General features: G+C 36.9%; 1 protein-coding gene across 1 annotated transcript in view; it reads right to left on the minus strand.

Annotated features, from left to right (window-relative positions):
- The window catches only part of Si (sucrase-isomaltase), a 173509-nt gene that overhangs the window by 113234 nt on the left and 32918 nt on the right, over window positions 1-27357 (minus strand). The window contains exon 2 of the mRNA XM_036189531.1: window positions 26171-26486. The gene's annotated coding sequence lies outside the window, so the exon portion shown is untranslated. The remainder of the gene's footprint in view (window positions 1-26170; window positions 26487-27357) is intronic.

The raw sequence follows: 27357 nt of genomic DNA on the forward strand, positions 1-27357 counted from the left end.
GAGGGGGGAGGACAGGAAAACCCATGGCTGATGTATAAAATTTAAAACAAATAATAATAATAAACAAAAAAAAGAAGTAAAAAAAATTTACAAATTCAAAAGCAGGATGCAATGATGCCAGACTGCTACTTGTGTCTCAATTTAAGGAGATTTGTTGTGGTGGTAAACAATTATTGAAGTTATATATGCAAGAATATGGCTATCATAAATAATGTAGCCATTATATTTTTAGTCAATATTTTATCATATTGACAGATTCTAAATAATTAGAGAACCTTGATTATAGTTAAGAAAATCATCTGTTATGACTACAAAGAGAAACAATTTCCTAAAGTTTCTGGTACCTGAATCATTACTGAACAAGCAGCCTCCCTGTTTATAAGCAGCAAGCATTTTAAGATTTTTCTGACATAAACCAAATATACTATATCAGATTAGTCTGGAACTTCCACAAAACCAAGCTTCTGGATCCCAAATAAAATGCCTCAAAACCTTGAAGTCAGCAACTCAAGAATCTGCATATTCAACAGATTCTTGGACAAGTAATATATCAAAACCCCTAAGGGATTCTCTTTGTACTAGAGAACTCTGATGCTTGTCCAGGTAGGATTCTGCTATTGCCAATTAGCTCAAAGTGACAATGTCAAAGACTGTTATCCATAGAGGAAACTCTGTAACATTGTAATGCACACTGTCTTTGAAGATATCTCCATTAGATAATGACTAAATTATTAGGAAAACTTTTCTCAGAATCATTTAACATTTTTGTCTATGATTTCAGGGGACTTACTACAGAAGTGACAGAAGAAGCTATTCTTTCCTTAAATCTTACAGTGTAATATATAATGTTTTGTATTCCATGCCTGCCAAACATCTCTTTTTTCATTTCTTTCCAGACTCTGAAGCTGTTACTATATGCTCTACAAGTTTTCCATTCTTGTATCTCCTTCATTGTTGCAACATGATCAGTTTCAAGTGTCTGTCTTATCAAACTTTACATCATGTCTTACATACCTGTTTTGTAGAAGAAGATTGCAGCTAAGACTGCTCCCCTTTTATAACAATCTACACAATAACCTTTTCCTGAGCTGCTTTTAAATTGATCTTTGACCAGTTGAAAATTTGTATGATAATCACTGCCATAAAACTCTCTAGATAGCACTGGCAACCATGGGGCAGCTTTTCTTCACATGAGGCAAAACGTGATTTCAGTTAGCATATGTGTTAATTCAAACAAAAGAATCAGAACAAAATACAAAATCACATGATATGTGGTGTCTACTCACCAGGTCTGCCAAGTGAAAATCAAATCAGTTCTGTATTCTATTCTTTTTTTTCCCTAGTCTTTAATAGCAAAGAAGAAAGCAATAAACACTGGTTGGTATAGAAATTGATGCCCCAGGATGATGCCATTTACTGAAGTGAACATTGATGGCTCATGATAGTCTGTGCATCTCAGATGGAGATTATTCCAGAAAACAGCTAGGGGTCAGCAGGATATTTATGTGGTACCATCCTAAAGCAACTCAATAATTTATTGATGCGACCTAATTTCTTTCAAAATATTTTGAAAAATATTCTTTCAAAAATATAGACTCATTTTGGTAAGCTAAATCCTTTAGTGGTAATGGAAAAACAATTGAAAGCATACAACTAAAATTATTACAAAGCTACTAATTAAAACATATACACATAAGATGCTATTGAGTGTAGTATAAAAAGTAAACAGTCATTATTTATACAGCATCATTAGTAAATTAGATAGATTTACTATTTGATCTTGTAGATAATGATATTTACATTCATTTCATTTATGTCATAAAATTATAACAGTACTTTCCTATCCATAAAGGGTTTCTTAATTTATTTTTATAAGAATATTATGTAATTACATTTTTTTCTCTCTTCCATTTCCTCCTGTCAAGCCCTCTCATCTACCTCTCCTTAGACTTGTTCAAATTCATGACCTCATTTTTTCAATTGTTGGTATGTACATATATGCATGTTATATAAACCTGTTTATATATTTTAAATGTATTTATATGGATTCTTAAATATATAAATACAATCTGCTCAATCTATATGTTATTTGTATTTATATGTTCATAGATTTTTCCATTTGGCATTATATAACCAATTGGTATTCTCTTCCTTCAGGAAGACTACCTCTCAAACTCTCAGAATTCCATATTTGTCTTTTCTGTAGTTTTTATTGGGTAGATGGGACCTCCTGAGCTTTTCCTTATTCACTTTATCATGTCAATTGTTACTTTGCTCAGTTCATGTTTGGGTAACCATGTTGATGAGACTTTATGGGTGTAATTTCTGACATTACTAGGAGACATAACCCCACATTAAACTCCCTAATCCTCTGGGTTTTAGAATCCTTATACTCCATCTTACACAATGATCCCTGAGCTTTACATGCAGAAGTGAAGATTAGATGTCTCAATTCTGTCTGAGTTCTACAATGTTGCATTTTGATTGGTTGTGGATTTCTGTAATGGTGTCTGTTGCAATGAGAAATTTGTTTAAGAATGAGGACTACACTGATCTCTGTGGATAAGAACAAATAAATATTTAGTTAGGATTTATATTGGTTTAGTAAAGTGGCAGACTTTTGTTTGTTTGGTTTAGTTAGTTTTGTTTTGAGACATTATCTCATATAGCCCAATATGACCTCCAATACACTTTGTAGATAAGACAAACTATGAGTTCCCTATCCTACTTTCAAATGCTGGGAATTCAGAGTCTTACAACCACACCTGGCTTCAAATCACAAAGATATTTTGCCCATTTTGAGTGTTTTGTTTAAGTCCCCAGCAATCATACACATACCTAAGTGCATATGTAACTGGGGTGTAGTTGATATGGGTAGTTATAGTCTCCTTTGGAGAAATTTACTTGGACAGACCAGACAAAGACAGGCACAAGTGTATGTTTTGCTCAAATCATGGACTCTGAGCAGTTTTCCTCTCTTTAGTGTCCATATGTGAAAGTTTTAATGGAACTGGAATAACCACAAAATCTCCATTGTAGACTAAATTGACTATCTTAATCCACCAATGACCCAATTCTTCAGCCAAATTAGCTTGTTGCAGTCAGACTAAGTTTCTTCTGCTTCTGCTCTACAGTCAAAGTGACCTCAGGAAGGTACAGTCATTCCTCAGCCTTTAGGAAAATGAAATATTTTCGCCTTCTTTTGGTTTACTATCTACACAACAATAATTCTCTTAGTTATAGTTTCAAGGCCTCAGCCAACCAGGAGGCCTAAAAATGTAAGGTCAAACATAACTGGCTATCTAACTTTAAGGGCTTGCTCCTTCTGGACGGTTGTATCATTACTACAGTGGTATTAGTCTCTGAAAAGAGATTAAAAATGCACAGCAGAAGTAGGCTTTTAACGGTTTAGTTGTTATTGATTTCTGAACTTCAGGTCATACTTTTCGGTCATTCAGTGTGTTGTGGATATTTATCACTGTTTAGGGGGTTTGGTTACAAGCTGTTGTTGGTAATGGTCAAGAAAAAGCTGAACAAAGGAGATTAGATTCAGGGATCTCTTTCTAGAAAGAAAAGGGGGATTTAGAAATGATAGAATAAATGGGTAGATTATTGAATCTACTTTAACCCCAAAAGAACTATTAATCTTAAATAGTGTACATTTGTATGGATTTTGTAACCATAATTATTACTTGATAACTGTTTTCATTATCTATAATTTTACTATGTTAAAGTCAAAACCTTTTTTAATTAGACAAGAAGTGGGAAATGCTGTGGAATAATCATGTACACTGTGTGAATATATGTTGCTATGATAGCTGAACAGGATAAAGCTAGGCAGGAAAACAAAATTGAGAGTGATGGTATGAGGAAGAGTGGAGCCAGAGGAGTCATCAGCAGATGCAGAGGGAACAAGAGATGAACATGCCATGTTAATAAAGGTACTGCCTCATGGAAGAGCATAAATAAGGAATATGGGTTAACTTAAAATGTAAGAACCAGTTAGTAATAACCTGAGCTATTGGCCAAGGATTAATATTAACCCTCTGAATGATTATTTGGGAGCAGGTGGTTGGGTCAGGAAAACTCTGGTCAGTATTAGTCTCTGGAAACAGGATAAAAATACACAGTTGAAATATGCTTTTAATGACTTGGTAGTTATTATTGATTTCTGAATTCTTGGTCATATTGATGAATTGTGTGATTATAACATTATCAAGTTATATAATATATTGCTATTTCCCAGAAATCAAAATTTAAGTCCCTCTTACAGAAGATATCCTATATGTCATATACTTTGGACACAGGGTTTAGAAAAAATCAAACTGAATCAGATCTGGAGGCCTCCTCCCTCAGAAGTAGCTCTCACAATGTTTGAGATGCTATACAATGTGCCAAAGAAGAAAATCAGTGAAAAGTTATTGCCCACGTATAATGACCATATAACACAAACTGACCATCACAACATGATACCCTCAAAGGTAAAGAAGAGGCACTTACAGCATGGGAAAAACAAATAGACATCTAATTAAGCTTAAGCTCTACTCAACAGAAGGAAATTCTTGCCTGGTACTGTTCACCTAACCAACTAGGTATGGCCAGTGAACCCACTCTTCTATTCTTTTTTTTTTTTTTTTTTTTTTTTTTGCCAGAGCTGAGGATCGAACCCAGGGTCTTGTGCTTGCTAGGCAAGTGCTCTACCACTGAGCTAAATCCCCAGCCCTCTTCTATTCTTTTTTAAAACATGATTTCTAACTGCATTCTAAGTTCTAAATACAAATATTTTTCTACCCACAGATAATGTATTTCTCAAACCACCCCTCATTAAAGACAGTTGTTTATTGCAACTGACATAGGGCATTTTAGAAATCCACAACTGTTCAAAATGCAGAGAACAGCTGGTCATGAGTGCCCAGTTCCAAATTATAAATCTGAATACAACCCTTATACCTAAGGCTCGGCACCATCTCAGAAGAGGATGCAGAAAAACTGTAAGAGCCAGAGGACAGGAAACTTGCTGAAAGATTATATCTTCTGCATATGACAGTAAGGCTGGACCCGTGATCTCAACAGAATGGTCCCCTAAATGAGACATAGAGGATGACAACACCAGTTGATATGCAAACATGAAGAGGGAAATCTCACAGGGAACCACTACAAGAATAAGAACTTCAGGAATTAATGGCTGCTGAGAAACGGAAAAAACAATCTTTCCAATTAAAGAGCCCCTAATTGATTATCAAAACCTCAAGTAATCATCTCTATAGACACACACACACACACACACACACACACACACACACACACTCTCACATACACACTATTTTTTATTTATTTAATGTTTTTAAATAGTATAGAACAATTGCAAATATATATATATATATATAAATTTCTAGTAGTGGTTATGCCTTTTGCAAGACCAATAAACACTGTGTTAGAAGATCATTATTATTTGATTTTTTTCACTGTTTTACTGTTCTAGTCCATGTAAAGAGTAACTGATTAGTGATTAATCATTTACTAATTTTTAAAAAATAACTGTCATATTTTCGTTGTTGAATATATTAATGTATTACCCACAGATACAGAATGCTATCTGCAATGTTAGCTGTGGGTCTTAGTCTATTTTTTTTTTAAGTTTATTTGTTTTTCATTTTACATACCAATCCCAGGTCCCCTTCCCTCCCTTTCTCCAGCCCCACCCAGCTCTCCAAACCCATCACCACATCTGCTCCTCAGAGAGGCTAAGGCCTCCATTGAGATATCCCTATAATCAGATTAGTGACTACCCTAATAGTCATCATAGAACCTACATCCAGTAACTGATGGATGTGGATGCAGTGATCCACAACCAAGCACTGGACTGAGCTCCTAGACTTCAGTTGAAGAGAGGGAGGAGGGATCACGGGAACAAGTGGGGTCAAGATCATGATGGGGAAAACCACAGAGACAGCTGACCCTAGCTGGTGAAAGTTCATGGACTCTGGCCTGTCAGCTGGGAAGCATGCATGGGTCTGTTTCTTTTATATCATGTGTGCCTGATGAACTTTGCCAATAGATTTTTTTTCTGCATTTATTGCTAGAACTTTTTATCCTTTACTTTTGTCTATTTTTATCATGGGTTTCATAAATTGCTCTTCAAATATTAAGTCATCCTTGAGACTTTGAAATAAATCCCATGATATTATGTTATGTAGTTTTTATGAATTCTATGTTTTAAAGGGTATTTGCATGTTTATTCACAGTATATGTAGTTGTATAGATTTTAAATTGTTTCTATTGGGCTAAAGAGTTGTCTCATTCATTGAGATCACTATTGCTCTTACAAAGGACCCAGGTTTGATTCTCAGCATCAATTGGTGGCTCACAAACCTCTTTAACCCCAATTCCAGGGTATCCAATGCCTTTTTTCTGAATTCTACAGGCACCAGATATGCATTTGTTGTGTATACAAAATGTAGACAAAATACTCACTCACTCACATAAAATAATAAAAAATAAATCTAGCAAATGTTTCTAAAAATGTGTTTATTACCTTTAATTTGATATCCAGGTATTACTACTTTAATAAAATTATTAAGAACTGCTTTTTTCGGTTTTCTAGGAAAGTTAGAAATGAAACGCTGTCAACTATTTCTAATACATTCAGTAAAATTCATAAGTTAAATATCTAGTGCTGGGGGATATTAGCAAGGAATTTTGAAATAACCTCTGTGTGTGTGTGTGTAATTACTTTAATAGTTGCACTGCCCCAAAATTACCTATTGCACATTTTGTAGCTTGTGATTATGATTTTTGAGTAGTCAGACTGCTTTTTTTAAATTTATATGTATAATTTTCAAAATGTGTCATAACCACTACTATTACTGTTGTTGATTTTGTCTCTAGGTCCTAGTGTTGGAAATTTGAATTTTGTCAAGGTTTTATTTTGTCTATTTTATTGATTGTTTCAAAGAGCTGCTTTTTCACAGATATTCTTTATTATTCTATGTTCTCAACTTCACTTGATTCTCCTTTTTTCTGAGTCCCTTTTTCCTTGGATTTAAATTGATTGCTTGTTTCTCAGTTCTTGGTGTTAGAGCTCCTGTTATTGAAGGTGGGTGTCTCCTCTTTGTTTCAATTACTGGTGATATGGCAAGTGCATCGTGTCTAAGTAATTTCATCTTTGTTCAGTCCACTGTACACTTTGATTTCCTTGAGACTTCCTCTTCATGCTTTGGGTTATTTTACAATGTTTCTGTAAAGTTACATGTTTTTCCAGATTTTCCTCCTATGTGTCTGTCACTGAGTTTCAATTTTACTTTAAGAGTACATTTTATATGACCCTATTCATTTTAACTTTTAAATTTGTTGTTTGCCACAAATTTATTCTGTGTTAGTGGATCTAGAAGAATTTATGCTTTGCTGCTGTTAGTTGGGGAGTTCTGCAGATGTTTTATTATGTCCTTTGAATGCTCTGCTGCTGCTTATTTCTCCTATATTATTTTTATTTTAAGTTTTTGGAAGAGTAATATTAAAGCATCAAATTTTAGTTGCTGTTGGACATATCTGTTTATCCTTTCAGTGTTTAACTGTTTGTTTCACATACTTTGAAGTGCTCCTCTGTACCTGTAACACTATAATGTATGTATGTGCAATATAGAAGTTTTAGTTTTTTAACTGCAGTTCCCAGGTTATCGCTGTCTCTCTTCAACAAGACATAGAACCTGTAATCCTTTCTGTCTTTAGCTGCCATTAAAAACATATGACCCATTATGTCAGAAAGTAGAACATAAGGTTTTCCTGATGTCAGAGGTTCCTGATCCAACTATGAAGGGAGAAATGGCGAGTTCTCTCTCTTTTTCTTTCTTTATTCCCCTTTTCCTTGCTTCTTTCATTTTTGCTTTCTGAGAAAGTAGCTTGCTATATTTTTCAGGCTTTCCTGCCCTCCAACTCATCATCCCCGTGCTTCAGGCAAGTGCTAGGATCAGCTTGCACCACCAGGCCTGGCTCCCTACCATGTCTGTTCATATGGATTATGCCCTTCTGGTCTACTCACAAGTTCTCACAGATATCCACATGTGAATTTTCAAGTCCCCATTCCCCTGCTCAAAACCTTACCCTGTGCCTTTCATAGTCCACACTCTCTGTCTTATCCTTTTTTTTTTCTTTATTAAGAATTATTTTATTCATTTTACAGACCAACCACAGATCCCCCACCTTTTCTTTGTCTTATTTTTTATGATAAACTACTGGGAATTTTTCTTATTTCTGCCAGCTTCTGGGGCTAATTCACTGAACCTAAGTAGGGAGTTGTGGAAATCTTGATTTAGAGTCAAGCCAACACAACTAAATCAACTTAGGATTAATGACGGGCATCTAAAGTGAAGGTTGAACAAGCTTCTATCAAGACTTCATCTACGTACACCTAGTATCAGAATACAATTGGATGAGACAACTTACCCTGTTGTCTAATACTGCAAAAAATATGTGTCAAAGTTCAGCTTTCTGAGGTTACCAAAGTTTTCCAAGTTGATAGTTATTATATAACACTTTTTCCACAATCCAGTACTTAGAACAGTTGAGTCTTCTTGATAGAATGACACTTTAATTATTACGTAAAGTCTCCTTTCTGTCAAGTTGTGTCGTTTTAAGACTTCTTTGTTCTGTAATTCATATAGCCTTTCCTGAGTTTTGTTCAGTAAAACTTCCATAAACTCTTTTCATGTCCTTGTACTTTCAACTTAACCTAAACTGCTGATTGTTACATGGGGTTGTGTATAGACTCATAGCTTTTAATCCAATCTGACAATATTGTTTGAATTACTGTGTTTGCATAATTAATGTAATATCTCATAGTGCATAGGGATGTTCTGTATGTCAAATGTGTTGCTCTGATTGGTTAAAATAAATAAAGTGCTGATTGGCCAGTAGCCAGGGAGGAAGGATAGGGTAGGTGGGACAAGGAAGAGAGGAAGGCTGGGAAGAGACACTGCCAGCCGCTTCCATGAGAAGCAACATGTAAAGACACCGGTAAGCCACAAGCCATGTGGCAAAGTATAGATTTACAAAAATGAGTTAATTTAAGATAGAAAAGGTAGATAACAAGCAGCCTGCCATGGCTATACAGTTTGTAAGCAATATAAGTTTCTGTGTGCTTTCTTGGTTGGGGCTGAGTGACTGTGGGACTGGCAGGTAAGAGAGATTTGTCCTGACTATGGGCCAGGCAGAAAAACTCCAACTACATCATACTCACTAATTGTGTTCCTTTTAAAAGTCTCTTTGTTTCTGATTTTCTGTGAGTTACTTAAAGTTTGCTTAGAGTTACTTTTTGGGTTTTGTATGTTTTCCTAGTACTTGCTTGACTTCCCTGAGTGTTACATTATAAATTATATTGAATAACACAGGATACCTGATTCATTTAATCAATTCAAGTGACTTAGAGCTAGCTTGTTTTCTTAATTGTTTTGGCCTCTTTATTTATAGTAATTTTTTTGGTCATTTTAAAATTACTTGTTTGAAAATTCTGTACATTGTGTTTTAATACCAATTCATCCCAGGTCCACTCTCTTCCCTACCCAAATAACTTTGTGTTTGTGTACTCTCTTTCTTTTTAAATAAACCCTGAAATCCAGTTTGTGTTGTCCAGATACTTTTAGTTGTGTGACCTTCCACTGGCATGTGGTTTGCTTATGAGTGTCTACGCTTTTGGAGGAATCTGACTCTCCCTCTCTTAACTGCTATACATTTTCAAATATTCCTTGGCTGAGGGTGGCACTGTATGCCTAACTCCAGTGTCCATGATAACATTTGGTTTGGTTTGACCCTGCACAGGTCTTTGCATGCTACTGTGATTGTTTTTATTTCATATGTGTAGCTGCTCTGTTCTCTGTCAAGAGATTTAGTTTCCACTGTTGCTCATATTTGGCAATTTTTATTTAGTCTGTCTTCTAATTTCATCTCAGTCTCTTCTCACCCATCCCCTGCAACTTCTGTTTCTATTATTTTGTCTTTATATTATAAACTTTCCACTTTCTGGTTTTCTTTTGTGGGTAGAATTTTAATGATTTTGGTAAAAAGTTTTTTTTACCTGTTGTCGCTCTCTCTCTCTCTCTCTCTCTCTCTCTCTCTCTCTTTCTTTCAAGGTTTATGAGTGCTTGTGGGAGCATTTTTTTTCTTATGGCAACTTTGTCATGAAATTATCTTTGTCAAAAAATTATCCTATCTCTACTGTTTCAGTGCTGACTACCACTAATCAACTTTTTACCTTCAGCCTCAAAGTGTTTCTGGTCTTTGGATGTGGATTAGTTTATGTTTGTGACCTGCATATTTTTATATTGTATTATATCTTATACAATATGAAAATGTTGCTATGTTGTAAGAAAATTTCCCATTTTAGTTGGCTTTTTCTGACACTTCTTGATTCCTCAAAGAAGAATGGGAACTCTTCATTGCAACATGGTAGAGGTAGATGTTCAGCTTCTCCAGTGGTTCTCCATTGTAGCCTAGATTGACATTGACATTGACTATTCTCAGATTTCTAAGTGCTGAAATTACGGACATATGACACAGGAGACACCTAGCAATGTAATTCTCCAATTTGGTTATGTGATTCTATATAGAAGACTAACTTAAAATCATATTCCACTCAATTAATGAAATCCATTCCACAAATAGCAATAGAATTTACCAAGAATTCAATATTAACTGAAGAAAAATGTGGATATATTTTTATTCTTTATACTTTGTATTCTTGCCATGAAAACACCAATTAAAAATAGTGATATAATCTGTTTGAATCAAAAAATATCCAATACACATCACTGTATTTTTACCTGATGAAAATTTTATTATCAACAAATAAATCACTACCAATCCATTGAGTACTGGAGAACAAAGGACTCAAAACTCAATTCAGTTAAAAGGAAAAAAATCCATAGAAAACTGTCACGTGGTAGTGTCAATAAGATATGATTCAAGTGTATCAATTAATTTAACTTTGTTACTCATATACAGTTCAACCTTAGATAACCTAAGTTTTCTCTACTTCCTCAGTTGTAAAAATGATGTAATTTGAACAATTCTATCTGGACTATCTACTTCAGTTTTAGAGCTTTATTATTTTATGATGCAGGTCTACTTAATATAACATAGCTATTTGTGTTAAATTCCAAGGGTCAAAATCTACCACTAACACAACACGTTATGCTGCTTTATCATAGTCATCCCTAGTTATATTAACCATGCTGTTTTGCCTTTGATGTCGTTTGCAGCACCTTCACTTTATAGCTCGAGAAAGTCAGAGCACTCACAATTCACGTGCACAGCTGAGCTGCCTCTTTGCCTGACTCCAAACTGCTTTCCTTCCATAAAACCAAACTCATAACTCTTCCTGCCTCCCTCATCTTTCCAGCGTTCTTTTCTCCACAGTTGCAAACTATACAGTTCCTTTTTCACATTATTTCAGTGATCAGAACATTAAAACTCAAAATCAACATTCTCTGTACCATCAAATTTATTGAGTATATTAGGTTGCAATTCAGTTCTGCAACTTTTTATTCGCTTATAAATCTCTGTTAAGTTATTATTTGCGTTTCCACTGCTATCCCTCCTCTAAAACAGAAATCACGAAGGTGGAGAAGATGATGTCTAAAGAATTAGTGAAATTAAAATAAATGTATTAATACTTACTTGGGCAAATACCAAAGATTATTGTCAATAACATAGCACTAACTGTCAGAAAAGAACTAGGATACATTGCTATTCTCTGTAAATTGTAATTAAAAGAGAAATTCCCATATGAGCCTATCAAGGGATATCCACTATAAATTACTATGTCTTCTTGTGGGCTCCTTTCCTTCTGTTTGTTAGCCATGTCCAATTTCAATGTGATTTTTTGTTACTTTATTATATTTAATTTTGTTATGTTCGGTTATTATCACTTAGATGACTGTTATTTATTTTTTCTAATGAGAGACAGAAAGTGAGTGGACTTAATTGTCAGGAGAGGTAGAGGGAAACTGGGAGGAGAAGATGGAGGGGAAACCATAATCAGAACACATTATATGAGAAAATAATCTGTTTTCATTTACGGGGAAAACTCTATGCCAAATGGAAATGCCACTAGCTCTGCCTTTAAAGCCACTTTCAGCCAAAAGGTTCTTCTAAGTGTATAACTTCCACTGAGCCATGGAATGTAGGTCCTCAGAGTTCTGTCCCTTCTATTTTTCATTGATTGTACTCTTTCAGATATTTCTCATTTAAAGGAGACTTAGAACTGCTCCCCCCCTCTTCACTATGAAACTCTTGGATCATGGTGTACTTCAGCTGTTTACTACTTCCCATCCAATAGCCTACAGGCTTTTCAAATACAGTGCACCCAAATTTAACTTCTTTTAGCTTAGCTCATTCTCCCATAATTCCTTTCCTTCCTAATTCTCATAAAACTAATATTTATTATATTTTTTGTTAATTAACACAAAATATTTTCTCCAGTGACCCAACTTGATATCATACATCTCCCTGTATTTCCACTTCTGTTCAATAAAGAGCAAAACAATCATACAAGAAAGGCAAACAGCAAGCAAAAACTAAGAGGAAGTAGCTTCTGAATAAAGTCATAAGAGACTGGTATTAGAGAAGCCCACTCAGAGAAATGAGATTGAACAAATGAATAAATGAAACCAAATATAGTATACTTTATACTGGTTTTGAGATATAGGCTTTGGGTCATATATGTGACAGATTCAGAAGTGAAAATCATCACTGTTAGCTTACTCTACTTGGGGCATCTGTCCATTGGTGATATGAATGCGCAAGAAAGTAGAAAAACATGGAACTTAGGAGTAAATATTCTCTGTTGTCGGGGCGCACATGAACAGACCTGGGGGTGCATGAGAGCAGGAGAATTGACCCCACTTCCTCCTTGATATGGGTGAGGAAAACCTGCCCTTCTTCCCCTTGTCCCTTGCAACCTTGGGCAGATGAGAGAACTGGCCCCTGGGGCCACAAGAGTGGGAGAACTGGCCCTGACCCTCAACAGCTGCAGTACATGGGAGAGCAAGCATTACTCCTCCACTGGGCAGCACACTAGAGCTGATCCTGTTGGTGGGGATGCAGGGGAGCAGTGACTGTGGGAATGAGAGCAGAAGAAATTCCCCTGCCATATCTCTCTTATACCAAAGGAAAAGGGTGGCCCAGGCCACCATTAATCCCAGCCCTAGGGAGGCAGAGGCTGGTAGAGCCCTGGGAGCTGAAGACCAGCTTTGTTTACAGAATGATTTCTAGGACCTCCAGTGTAACACAGAGAAACTGTGTCTGTAAAACAAACAAACAAACAAAACAAAACAAAAAACCAAACTAACTAAAATGCAGAATATCTTAAATAACATATTACTCAGAGTTTATTAAGGATACTGTAAAAGTTATACTCTTTGTTTTTTTTCAGGTGCAGAATGAGGGTAAGGGGAAACAAGAGACCTGATGTAAAATCTGAGTGAGACTTCATTTAAGTACCTTTTACTTCTGTATTACTACGGACCCAGGCACCTACCCGAATCCCTGCCTTGACTATTCTGCAGCAAGGACAGGCTGTGGAAAACACCTAACAGAATGTAGGCTCCTGGCATGATCTGCCCTTGAGCCTCCAACCTTGGCCCTAATTCCAATTACAGGAATTTCCTCTTGTAGTAGAAGAAGCCCACTAGAAGTTACAGCCAGTCTAGTCATCTTTGTTTTACATCTAGTATCCTCGTATGAGTGAGTACATACCATTTTTGTCCTTCTGAGTGTGGGTTACCTCACTCAGGATGATTTTTTTTCTAGATCCATCCATTTGCCTGCAAACCTCATGATGTCATTGTTTTTCTCTGCTGAGTAGTACTCCATTGTGTATATGTACCACATTATCCCCCAGCTGGATCAGGCCCTCTGGATAAGTGAGACAATTTAATAGCTTGAACTGTTTGGGAGGCATCCAGGCTGTGGGACCGGGACCTGTCTTTAGTGCATGAGCTGGCTGTTTGGAAACTTGGGCTTACACAGGGACACTTTGCTCAGCCTGGAAGGAGGTGACTGGACCTACCTGTACTGAATCCACCAGGTTTAAATGAATCCCCAGGGGAGTCTTGGCCCTGGAGGAGATAGGAATGGAGGGGAAGGAATGGAGGGAAGGTGGGGGTGGGGGCGGGAGGGGGGAGGACAGGGGAACCCATGGCTGATGTGTAAAATTAAAACACAAATATAATGATGATGATGATAATAATAATAATAATAATAATAATAATAATAATGAAGTTACAGCCAGTGGGCTCATGATAAAGGAAAAGAGTAGTAGCCACAACAACCACTCAAACTAAAAGAGATAATAGTTTTCTTGCAGCTGCAAACTAACCAAGGACAGCACCTCTGGATGGGAGAGACATCAATCCTGAGTCTGCTCCTATGTACTCTGCAGAACCCAAACCTCCTTGCCTCACCCTCCTTGCTTCCCTTTCTATAAATACCCTACCCACTTGCTACTTGGAGGTCTCTTCTGCTCTGCTACTATGTCAGACAGATGGAGAGTCCCGAGTTAACTCATAGTAAAAAGACTCTTTTCTTTTTCTTCAAATTTGTTCTCTTGGTTGTCTTTGGGGGATTCTGGGTATAACACCTACTACATGCAGAATTTATTATTCTGATTTTGAACTATTCTAAAAGCTAATTGATATAACATTCAAATACTTCTGCTAAAGTCTGTATATTTTTACGCATTGAAGTAATATAGTTTTATCAAATAATATACAGTAAAAAATTCAATAACAAACATCCAATTTGTGAATATGCTGAATAACATTCTAATATATTTATTTTACTTGTACTAAATATTTTATTAATGCTTTAAGAATTTCATACAATGTAATTTTGAACATTTTACTCCCAACTTCTTTTAACTCCTCCCAGATCCACCCCAATATCCAGACCAACACAACCTAATGCTAGGTTATTTGGAACTTCTGTGCACCTCTGGGTCTAACCTATTTTTCCATCAAGATAGATAGATAGATAGATAGATAGATAGATAGATAGATAGATAGATAGACAGATAGATAGAGATATTTAGTATTTATATGTATGTATACTTAGGTGTATATACAAATAATCTGAGTGTGAGTACATGCTGTTATGCCCAGATCACAGAAACCCCCAAAAGACCACAATGGAGACTGGATTCTGTATATAAAAGCAAAGAGCATTTATTTTCAAGCTTGGAGCTTGGACTCTCTGTCCAAAAAAGTGACAAAAGCAGAGATCCCAGAGCCCATGAAGAGTGTTTTTTTGTTTGTTTGTTTGTTTGTTTGATTGTTTATCATAGAAGAGGTTGAGGTGAGGGGATTTTCAGGGTTCAGGGCCCTGATTGGCTGACATTTGTCTAGGGGTATAGGGATGTTTGGAATGTCAGGTATTTCCCCTTAGATGCCAGCTCTCCCTGGGTGGGGTCAGTTTATGGCTTTTCCTAGGTCCCTGTGTTGCCTGCCAGAAGCTGTCTCTGGGATTCTAAGCCTGACATGGCAGCTGTGTGATCAAGCTGTTTTGCCCCCAGCCCCCACTTCACTCCCAGCCTGTCCCAATGTCACATTTGTTAGGTACCAGCCAAATTCAGAAAAAGGTATTTTAGCAGTTGGAGTTGGAGCTCTGGAAGGTTGTCAACCAGTTTTCATGGATTCAGGTAATATGCTTTGTGTCTTCAGGAAGAACAAAAAGTACTCTTAGCCAATAAACTATTTCTCCAGAAGATTAGTAAATGATTTTAAGTATCTTTAAAATAATTCTAGCCGGGTGGTGGTGGTGGCAGTGGCGGCGCACACCTTTAGTCCCAGCACTCGGGAGGCAGAGGAAGGCGGATCTTTGTGAGTTCCAGGCCAGCCTGGGCTACCAAATGAGTTCCAGGAAAGGCTCAAAGCTACACAGAGAAACCTTGTCTCGAAAAATCAAAAACCAAAAAAAGAAAAAGAAAAATTCATATAGATGTATTACGCAAAATAAGTATGCTCTAAGCAGAGCATACTTTAATACACACTATGTGAATACACAACCACATATAGATGAATAAGTATTTGAGACTTACGAATGTTGGATTTAGTGAATTATAACAAACAAACAAACAAACAAACAAAAACAACATGAAGTTGTGAGAGATAGTGTAAAGGCCTAGACTTAACTTTACAGGCTCAGGAATATGCCACGATAACTCGAACAGATACAGAGCTGTATCCTCCTGCAGACATCCTGTCTGCTGTTTATACAGGAAAGAAAGCTTAACAGGATCCTGTCTGTGGCTTATGGCCCTTGGAGATATCTAAATAATCCTGCTGAGCAGTCCAGATAATCCTGTTCAGCAGATTGTGGTTCCCCACCAAAAATCTATATCAATAGTTTCAAAAAATCACCTTACCCCTTCTACCCAATCTCAAGTTGCCAATTCCAGGCTTGTAGTTTTTCCCTATAAAAACCCTCTACACCTGGGCTCGTGGCCACAGCCACATTTCCTTCCATCTGCCATTCGGAGGCCTAGGTTGACCCTTATGTGCTTGCATCAGACACCAGCTCCTTGGTGGTCTCTGGGGGTTTCGTGAAACGGGTATAACCAGAGGAGATATGCTAGGGAGGTCTGGGGGAAGCTGGAGGAAGGTGTGTTAATGGAATGTAATGAAGATATAGAGAAAGGTTGAGAAAATCTTTGAGCATCCACACACCCCTAAATATGTACCCTCATATACATAAACCAACACACATTCAAATATACATACACATATGTATCCACATGTACATACATGTTCACAAAAGCTGAAAATGTTGAAATATAATAATTTAATTTTAGTAATGAAATTACTGTTATTTGAGTATTTCTTTTCCATTTTTAATTAAACATAGATTTCTTTCTCACTTAATATCCTGATTAGTTACCCTCCCTCTACTCTCCCTAGTTCCTGTCCACCTCCCCTTCATCCCAATTCACTCTCTTCTTGTCTCTCATCAGAAAAAAACAGGCTTCTAAGAGATCACAGCCAAACATGACAAAATAAAACACAATAAGATAAAAGAAACACCATCTCATTGAAATCGGATGAGACAGAAAAGAGCACAGTAACCAGAGACGTACTAGTTTACACACTTAGGAATCCCACCAAAAAACACTAAACGTGAGGCCACAATGTATATCCAGAAGACCTGTCTCAATCTCTGTGAGTTTCCATCAGGTTGATTTAGAGGGCTTTTTATTTTTTCTTGGAGTCTTCCATCCATTCCAGCTGGTTTTGGTTTTTGTTTTTAAATCTCCTGACCTCAGTTTCCTCCATATCTACTCTCCTAGTCCCTCACCCACAATTCTCTTCTTCCCTAGATCCACTCACTCTCCTTCCTCTTCTGAAAAGAGCGGGCCTCCTGGGGATATGGAACTCTGCACAACAATAACCAGGCTCTTTCAGTATTTCTGGCTCCTCTTCTGGAAGCAGCAGGCAGGGGTATTCCTGATCCCTGAGTAGAGGAAAGATTTGATGGATACATAGCACTTAGGGTTGAATGTTACAAGTTCTCTCATTATCTGCATATTGTCTGGTTGTGGGTCTCTGTATTTAATTTTCATTCACAAAATAACTCGTTATTTAAATGTTTCTTGATATGGTTTTCTTCTAACCTTTTCAATAATCCTTAAGAAGAAATAATTTTAAACATATATGTTTGCTAAATAGCAACTATTATCCAAATATGAAAATCAAAGCAAGTAAAATAATTCCCAAGTCCTTCAAAATTCCCTATCTAGAAATCCCTTCACCCACGCCTTTAATCCCAGCAGAGCCAGGCGGATCTCTATGAGTTCTAGGCTGGCCTGGGCTACCAAGTGAGTTCCAGGAAAAGGCGCAAAGCTGCACAGAGAAACCCTGTCTCGAAAAACCAAAAAAAAAAAAAAAAAAGAAAAAAGAAAGAACTCCCTTCACCCACTCTCTATCCATATTCACAATGTTAATTGTATAAGCTACAGTAGATTCTAGGCTATAATGAAACACTATCTATGCAAAAGCAAGATTATTCATTCATTCCCTAACAAGATAATCAGTGGTGCCTGAAAACCCAGTGAGTTATATTAAACCAATGGCATATATATCACTCTTTTCTCTTATAAACTTTTTTCTTCTTTTTTATTAAAAATTTTAATTAAAACATTATATATTTATTGAATAAAATACTATATTTAATTAAAATATTATATTCCCTGTCTTCCTCCAACTCCTCCATGATCTCCACTTCATTCCCTCTAAATTTGATAGCTTCTTTTGATTATTAGTATGGTATACATTAAAAAATGCATAAATGGGGTTGGGGATTTAGCTCAGTGGTAGAGCACTTGCCTAGCAAGCACAAGGCCCTGGGTTTGATCCTCAGCTCCAAAAAAAAAAAAAAAAATGCATAAATATATAAATATAACATGCTGGGTCTGTTTAGTATTGCTATGTGTATGTGATTTCAGGCCTGACCATCTTATTTGGGGTAAGCAATTAGGGGGCTTATCCATGGAAGAAGCCAATTCTTCCTCTCTCAACTGCTATTAGTTGGCTGTAGTTCTTTACCTAGGGGAGGGATCCCATGAGATTTTCCCTTCTGCACTAATATGATATTGCCGTTTTTCAGGTATTGTTTAGGCATAATGTCAAGCATGGCACTCATGTCTTGGCAGTAACAATAGCTATGTAATGGGACATAAGTCCCAAACATTAGGAGGGGAGTCATGCATGGAACTAGAAACTAACCAACTACATATGACTATTGATGGAATGGATCTCAGAAGAGAACCTTATTACCATTACTTTCTAGACCAATATAATTCCTAACTATATTCCAAGACTTACTTTCATGTCCACAGATAAGTGTAGCTCTTGTCCACCATCAAAGAAACTTTTCTTTGCAGCAAACAGTAACCATTGCAGAAAATCACAATGTGTCATGATGCAAATCAATTGAGTCCATTCACAACACAACTCTTTTTTGTTTTTGGTTTTGTTTTTGGTTTTGGTTTTTCGAGACAGGGTTTCTCTGTGTAGCTTTCTGCCTTTCCTGGAACTCACTTGGTAGCCCAGGCTAGCCTCGAACTCACAGAGATCCGCCTGGCTCTGTCTCCCAAGTGCTGGGATTAAAGGCATGCGACACCACCGTCTGGCAACACAACTCTTATAAGCTATTTTTCACAGTGGAAGCAGGTGGAAGAGCTCACCTGCAGAAGCCATTTGTTGAAATCTATGTTTCCATGTGTATTAATAAGTTATTTCACAAAAAAAGAAAAGTTAAAGCCATAAATATTTAGTTAATAATAATAAAACCTATCCACTAGAAATGTATTCTTAGTTCTTTATATGCAAGCTTTAAGAGAAGCTGAGCATAGTTCTTATTTTATATAGTCCTTGTGTCTTTTAGGCTTTCCACATCATATATTTAATTGATATTTAATTTGGTTATAAACTTAAATATGAGGATATGTACCTGCTCATGTAGAAAAAAAAATGGTTTTAATTGGACTAGGGAAAGAGGGTAAGATAGCAGCTGCACCAAGTCTTCCAACAAGTGCTCCCCACAGACACACCAAGATGAACTGTCATTCACTCACTGAACTACCATCAAAAGAGTGGAGGTCAACAGCTGAGAGACAACCATGCCTGCTTTTAGAAAAAGACTCTTGGGGATATATGAAGGAAGTACTCTACTCCAAACCACTCATCTATGAAAAAGACATCGTCCACTTTGGTTGAAAGACTTCTAACAAAATTTCAACTTGAAACCTAGTACCAGACACATCATTGTATAAGCTGGTATTGGGCCAAGCCCTCACAATTTCTATATCCTAGTCAGTTTCTACAGACTAAGCCTATAGATCTTGGATAGAGCAATCAGCAGAGAGAAAGACCCCAAACTGAGTCACCACAGTGCAGTGGGGGACGGTACCTTCTTGTGAGTAGGGCAGAAGAAATGGGCCAACCCCTCCAGTGAAGAGATCAAACATCTAATAGAAACTGATAGACCTTTAAGTGACCCAAACCTCAATAATGAAACTGATTCCAGCAACATTCAGAGACTTGTGCCTACAGAACAGGCCTGAGTTTGGTTGCCATCATTTATGACTATTGAGTGGACATGGAGGAATACTTGCCTGATTCTTTAGCCTGTGTAGTCCACCCCAATAGTAAGACTCAAATATAAGTTTAGAACAAATTTTAGTCAAGAGAATATCTACACCCTCTATTTCCCAACCTCAGTAAACATGTCTAGAGGACAGTATTCTAAGGAATTTGGAATAACCCAAGTACCAGGCAAAACCTACACTAAAGTGGGTCAGGATCATGTTTCAGCCTATATTGCTGGTGTCTTTGGTGTGTATCATAGTGCACCACTAAGAAAATACAGGACCTTATATTTACAAGATTCAGATAGGACCCAGTCAAGAACCAGCCTATTATTGCCATGGTTATAGGTTGCTCTTCACAAACTGATGCTAAGTCCTATTACTGTAGACACATATCTCATTGGACATGAAGTTTAGCTACAGCCTATCTAGAGCCTTCACCCCCAATAATTACTGTTTATGGTATTAGAATGTAGTCTGCGTGCTACCAAAATAGAAAGTGGATGCACCTACAAACCCTGTGACCTACAATGGTGACCTACCTACAAGTCATGTTGGGAAAAATGTAGCACTAGCCAGCAGGTGGTGGCTCACGCCTTTAATCCCAGTACTCGGAGGCAGAGGCAGGTGGATCTCTGTGAGTTCGAGCCCAGCCTGGTCTACAGAGCAAGTTCCAGGAAAAGTACAAAGCTACACAGAGAAATCCTGTCTCAAAAAAACAAACAAAACAAAAAGAATAGCACTAATGTGAGAGTGACCAACCCTTCTATGATTGAATTTAAAGCTTACTCCATGAGATAGAAGCCATGCATGACACAGCTTAGTGTCAAAAACCTGAGACTGAATAGGCCATGGGCTTATGAGAAATGAAATACTATTTTTCTGCCAGATAAATGTGGCAAAATTACTCTTAATGTCATTCGGCTATAACTTGAGATCATTTTCTCACTCAGCTGCCATCAAAGAGGCTTCCTCCTGAAGGAGAAAGGAATTCAAAAGAAACCCACAACTGGAAAATACACAGAGAGTGAGAGACCTTAGAACATTCAGTACTAAGTGAGATGTTTTCATCAAACACTTTCCTTCAGGGCCCAGGGAACTTTCTGGAAGAAGAGGCAGAATTATAGTAAGCATCAGTGGGAATGGAAGACACCACCAAGGAAACAGTGTCTTCTATCTGCAACAGGACTGATACATATATGAACTCATAGAGACTGTGACATCATCCACAGGACCTGCACAAGTCCAAACCAGATGAAGTCCTAGTGCTGCAACAGGTAGGTAGACATGATCTCCTATCCTTCACTGAGAAGCTTTCTCCAATTGACATCTGCTTTAGAAAGAAAATTCATTTTTCGCCAATGGAGTCTCACAGGGTATATTAACCACATTTAAGGGTATGCCCCATGCCCAACTGTAGCTACCAGAACAAAACAACCTCAGTGGTATTTCTCTAGACATTTTGTGTTATTTGTCTTTGTTCAGGCATTTAACTTTTTGTCCTACTGGCCTTTTGCTTGTATACTGTAGTTTTCTACTTTGTGTTCATATCAGCGTTTGTTTGTTTGGTTTGGGTTTGGTTTGGGGGGATGTGTTTCTTGGGATTTTTTTTTTTAATTCTTGTTTGTTTGGGGATTTTTGTTTGCTTGTTTTGTTTTTGTTTTTGTTTTCAAAATAGGGAGAAAAAAGAAAGGACATGGAGTTGGGCAGGTGGGGAGCATATAGAAGGCCTTGAAGTAGAGGGAAATATGGTAAGAATATATTGTATGAATATAATAGAATATATTTAGGAGATTCTGGGACTGCTTTAAAAAAGAATACTCTAACCTCAGATAATATGTAGAAATGAGATTCTTTACTCCCTAGGGTAGAACAGAAAAGTACTTGCTTTTATTTGCCCTGAAACTTAATGCAGGAATGTGTGGTGATACTTTATTTGTGCTTTGATAAATATAGCTTGCCTAGAGATCAGAGGAAAAAGTCCAGCCATTATAATAAACAAAGAAGTCAGGCAGTGGTAGCACATGCCCTTAATCCTATCACTTAGTAGACAGGACCTCTGTGTGTTCAAGGCCACACTAGGGAATGGAGCCAAGGCATAGTGACACATGCCTTTAATCCCAGTACTAACCATAGAGGCCTGAAGGTCTGTACAGATAGACAGAAAGTTACAGAGCTATGTAGGAAGAGGAAGTGATGTAGCTGGACAGAGTGCAAATCAGATGGCAGAACAGCAAGGCATATGTGTGTGTGGGTAGACAGGAAGTAACTCACATTTGGAAGCTGCAGAGTTGGTGAGGTAAAGTTGGCTGGTGGCTTTCCCTATTTCCCTGATATCTGTAAGGCTTTCACCACTGTATTTGGCTCCATGTTTTTTATTTAATAAGACCATTTAGAAATTCATCTACAGCGATGGTGTGGCCTAACATTGGGTATATCCTAGACATTCCCATCTCCATTATGCCTATGGGTAGGACCTCTGAGATATCACAGTGCCGGGGGATACACACAGTCCTAGCCTTGCCTGTACCATTTACAGAAGCATATCTATCATCTGTGAGGCCCAAGCCTGTACTTTGCTTGCTAGAGCACAAATAAAATATTACCACACAAGCCACAGTAAGAAACACATATAAATGTAGTCTTTGGTCCTAATCAAACATTGTGTTGATTTAGGTGAGAGTATAAGGAATCTTTGTCGTTCTGGTGACTTTGTGTGTGACATAGGCTGCTCTATCAAAAAATGGCCAAAGGTAGGCACAACCTTGAAGTGTCTTGATATGGGACAGTGACTATAGGTAAGTTGTCATAGTCTACCTGGCCTAGATAAAGGACTTAAGCATTCCTATTGCAGCCTGTGAGACCAGCTTCCAGAACTGCACTCAGCAATAAAAAGAAATTCTCAGAGTAGCGGAACTTAGGAATATTTCTTATTTATCTGAGGGAATAAGGCTCATACACATACTGATTATCACTCTATTTTTTTCAAGTTCTTATTTTCTCTCTTCGGTTATACCTCCCCCCTATACATCCCATGGAAACAAATAAAAGTTACATCTGAGGGGAGTGAGTACCCATAGCAACACTCAGCTGCAAGGTTGAGCTCAGGCTGGGGATACAGTTCCCAGTGAGACAAGCTACTGAGGAATTTGTATAGGGAGTAGGGTCTTTATCAGCCAGACTTTTAGCAAGTGGAGAACTGGCACCAATGTTGCTCTGTGCCTGTTATTGGTTCAACAATTAGAAATCAGCGAATTTGTCCTTGTATATTATCTGTGAATGTTTAACTTATAAGGAATTCAGCCTAGTTTGAATTTGCTCTGAGGCCTAAAATCAGCTAACACAAATTTTCTGGGAGTAATCAACAAGTATCAGATTAAAGACCCACTCCAAGAGATGGAACACATACCTAACACTGGTAGCTAAGAACTTAAGACTAGACAGGCCAAGTACCTAAATTAAAACCTAACACTACTGTTCTGCTAATGAAATATAGTGATATAATGGCCCCTAATGACTTTCTGCTATATTCATAGATCTGTGCCTTGCTCAGCCCTCAGCAGAGATGTTTCCTCCAGTAGCAGGTGGAATCAAATATAGAGACCCACAGCCAGAAATACAGACAGAGTGAGAATCCTTGAAACACTAAGCTCTAAAAGGGATGTCTCCAACAAATCCTTCCATGCAAGACTCAGGGAACCCTACAGAAGAAGGGGAGAACAGAATGTAAGAGTCAGAGGGGATGGAGGACACCGAGAAAGCAAGGCCTTCTAAAATCAGCGCAACCTACACACATATGAACTCATCAAGGCTGTGGCAAGCTGCACAGGTCTGTAGAAGATGGGCTCCTAGAAGGAAAAGGAGAAGTGGACATGTATACTCATTCCTAACCTGAAATCAGTCTATAATGGATAGCCAATTTGCAAATGGAAACTGACTTTTCTTTAAGCAAGTTTCACTGGGAAAACGTAAACTCTTAAGGATAGGTCCCATAGCTGGCAGTAGACATCCAACATGAAATGAACTCAACTGAATCTTTGGAGCTTCTTTGTCTCATAAGGTTAAATCAGGAACTTCTTAATTTTTAAATTATTTTTTTAAATGTGAACCATACAGACCCTTTGCATATGTATTATGGCTTATGGTTTTCAGTTGGCATGGGATTCCTATGTGTGCAAACATGTGTATCACTGTGTCTATATGCATTTCCTGAGCTTATTCTTTGTCTCTTTTTTGTTTTTTGTGTGTTTGTTTGGTTGGTTATTTTAACATATTCTGGTTTATCTTATCTATATTGTTAGTTAGATGTCTATTTGCTTTCTAACAAGAGACAGAAAGGGTAAGGTTCTAGATGAGAGAGAATGTGAGGAGGAACTGGGAAGAGCAGGGTGATGGGAAACCATAAGCAGAATGTATTGTATGAAAAAAATTCTATTTTCAATAAAAAATAACTAGAGAGAAAGAGAAGAAGAAGAAGAAGAAGAAGAAGAAGAAGAAGAAGAAGAAGAAGAAGAAGAAGAAGAAGAAAGAGAGAGAGAGAGAGAGAGAGAGAGAGAGAGAGAGAGAGATGCATATGCCTTGGTCATGGTGTCTCTTCACAGAAATGGAATAATAGCAGATATAAATGAAGAGAAAAATAAATGTATATGAAGCATCCCTGTCACATCTAATGTGAACATGACACTGAACTTTCAGTCACATTTTATATTACAAGTATAAGCAAATTCTATTATGTCTCCAACTAGTTAGAGTAATAATAACAATGCTTGTAACATATAAAAGAGGGAATGACTGCTCTCCGGGTACTGTTATAAGCTGCTTACCCTCACGCTGATTGCAATAAGTTGGCTCTTTTATTGTCACAGTAATCCTATGAGGAAGACTTTCTTGTTAGTTCTGTTATGGATCCTTGACTAATATTGCCCAGAAGTTGTTAAAATGGTTTGAACCCAGCAATCAGACTTCAGAGGCTGTTCCCATAGCAGATCTGCCAAACTGTTTCCCTTGCCCTGTCCCTTTTATAACAAATCAATACATATTGATAATGTTAACTTTAAATCTATTGAAGTATGTTTATGTATGGGGAACACATGCTTATATGTAGATGAGAACTCCATTCTGGGACTGAGATTCCAAATCTTATGATCAGTTCTGCTATAAACTTAGTACAATTTCCACGAAGATCTTTGGAATGTGTCCCTCTTCTGTGTTTTGTAGAATTGCCTGTAAAATTATCCACAGCACACAGTTCCCCAGGGCATGTATTGCACTCTTACTGGTTTTAAATGCTGTAAAATTTATATTTCTGAACCTAGTTATCTTTATTTATAAAGCCGATGCTTCTCTTTTACTTAGTATACTCTTAATTCTATTTTCAGATACCAAGTAGCCCAAATTCTTATCGTGTCAAAATTATTTTTAGTTATTACTTATACAAACAGATACAACTAGAAAGTGAGACAGCCAGTACAGTCACAGAGGTAACTTTCAATGTCTTTTTGCAAGTTTTAAATTCTATTTTTTAAAATGAATTCTTAATTTCTTCTTCCATGAAAAGAAACAATCCCCTCAATTCAGGGAACTTAATTTCAAGTGTTGCATATATCTCTTACTGCTTCAGATGTGTGGTAGGAGTGTAAGAAATGTTTACAGGGTTTTAACCTTTTATGGATAGAGATGGACACTATTTACAACCTACAAGAGATCCATGCAACATACACTTCAGATCTAGTCTTCCTTTTGTTTACCTTGAAGATGCTTTTGATTGTTTGTTTTGCAAACTATTTGTTCTACTACGTTTAGCATATATAAGCATAAATTTTTGGAAATAACTGTAAAAAATGGATATCTGATTCTAAAGAACTGGTTCATCTCATCAACCATTTTGAAATTCTCATTCATATCATTTTACCAGAGATAAAACAACAACTTATGTCTTATTTTCTGTTTATTATAATTCGTTAAAGCATGCAGAAAATTTTCCTTCTCCTTAATTTAACAAATATTATAGTCTTACCCTCTTATTCATTTAAAACTTACATTTGTCTCTCCAAACAAGTTCACCATTCTCTCGAAACAAAAGGTGTTCATTTCTCAACTAATCCATGAAAATACTACATTCTTGGTCTTCTTGGTTTTTATTTTTCATAATGAGGAACAATATTTACATTTTTTCTAGTTGTTACCATTCTTTGCAAAAGTTCTCCCTTGGCAGGAATGTAGTACTTCAATATAAGTATTAAGTAGCTATGAACAAGTTCATTCGTTTCAAAGTCCGCAATGACAGAATAGTCCAAAACTTTCAAGTTTCTTTTTCTGGAGAAATTTTGTTTATAACACAGGGTCAAGCAATGGCCTGGAAAAAAATGACAAAATTTATTAAATTCATTAAAGATACTAGACTATGCTTATATCTCTACATACAGACATGTTGTACCCAGAAAGCCACTAGCAACAGATAATCCTAGATAAACAGGTAATTCATGATGTGTGTATCCTCTGATAGCTGTTAGGAAGGGCTTATCACAACACAGAATTTTCCTTAGAAATATTCTGTATGGATTTCCTTAAGTCTCCATCCTCAATATGTAACTTCACAGGAAAAAAAAAATGTGTGATGAATTTCACAAGTCCCACCCTTCATGTGACCCTTACCAAAAGAGTTAATTCCACAATCATGTAGTATCATACTTTTTATTATGGTAAACTAAATCACAATGGAGGTTAATTATCTTCAGGAATTTTACTCAGTTCTTTTCAAAATGTGTGACCTCTAAAGGTTCTAGACATAGTTGACAAAAACTGGGAGACGAAGATGGACGGACAATGATGAGAAAAGTTTTCCTTTTGGAAAAAAAATGAAGCCCTGTTAAACTTGGAACACACAAATCTTTGTTACCTAAGAACCTGTTTCTTTTTACTTTATATCCTGAACTTTTTTCTCATTTCTTAGCCCTTGCTTGAACATAATTCACTGAGCATTGTTGAATCAGGTCCTATAAAATCCTATCCCACAGGTTTTCAAAGAGTACACCATACAACACCACTTATATGTTTAGAGCTTAATGCAGCTTCCATAAAAACAAACCATATTGTCTCATTGTTTCTATTGTTGTGATAAAACACCATTACTAAAGACAACATCAGCAGGACAAGAGTTCATTTCATCTTACACTTCCATATCACAGTCCATCACTGAGGAAGTCATGATAAGAATTCAAGGGCAG

This window comes from Onychomys torridus, chromosome 6, assembly GCF_903995425.1.
Source record: "Onychomys torridus chromosome 6, mOncTor1.1, whole genome shotgun sequence".
NCBI lineage: Eukaryota > Metazoa > Chordata > Mammalia > Rodentia > Cricetidae > Onychomys > Onychomys torridus.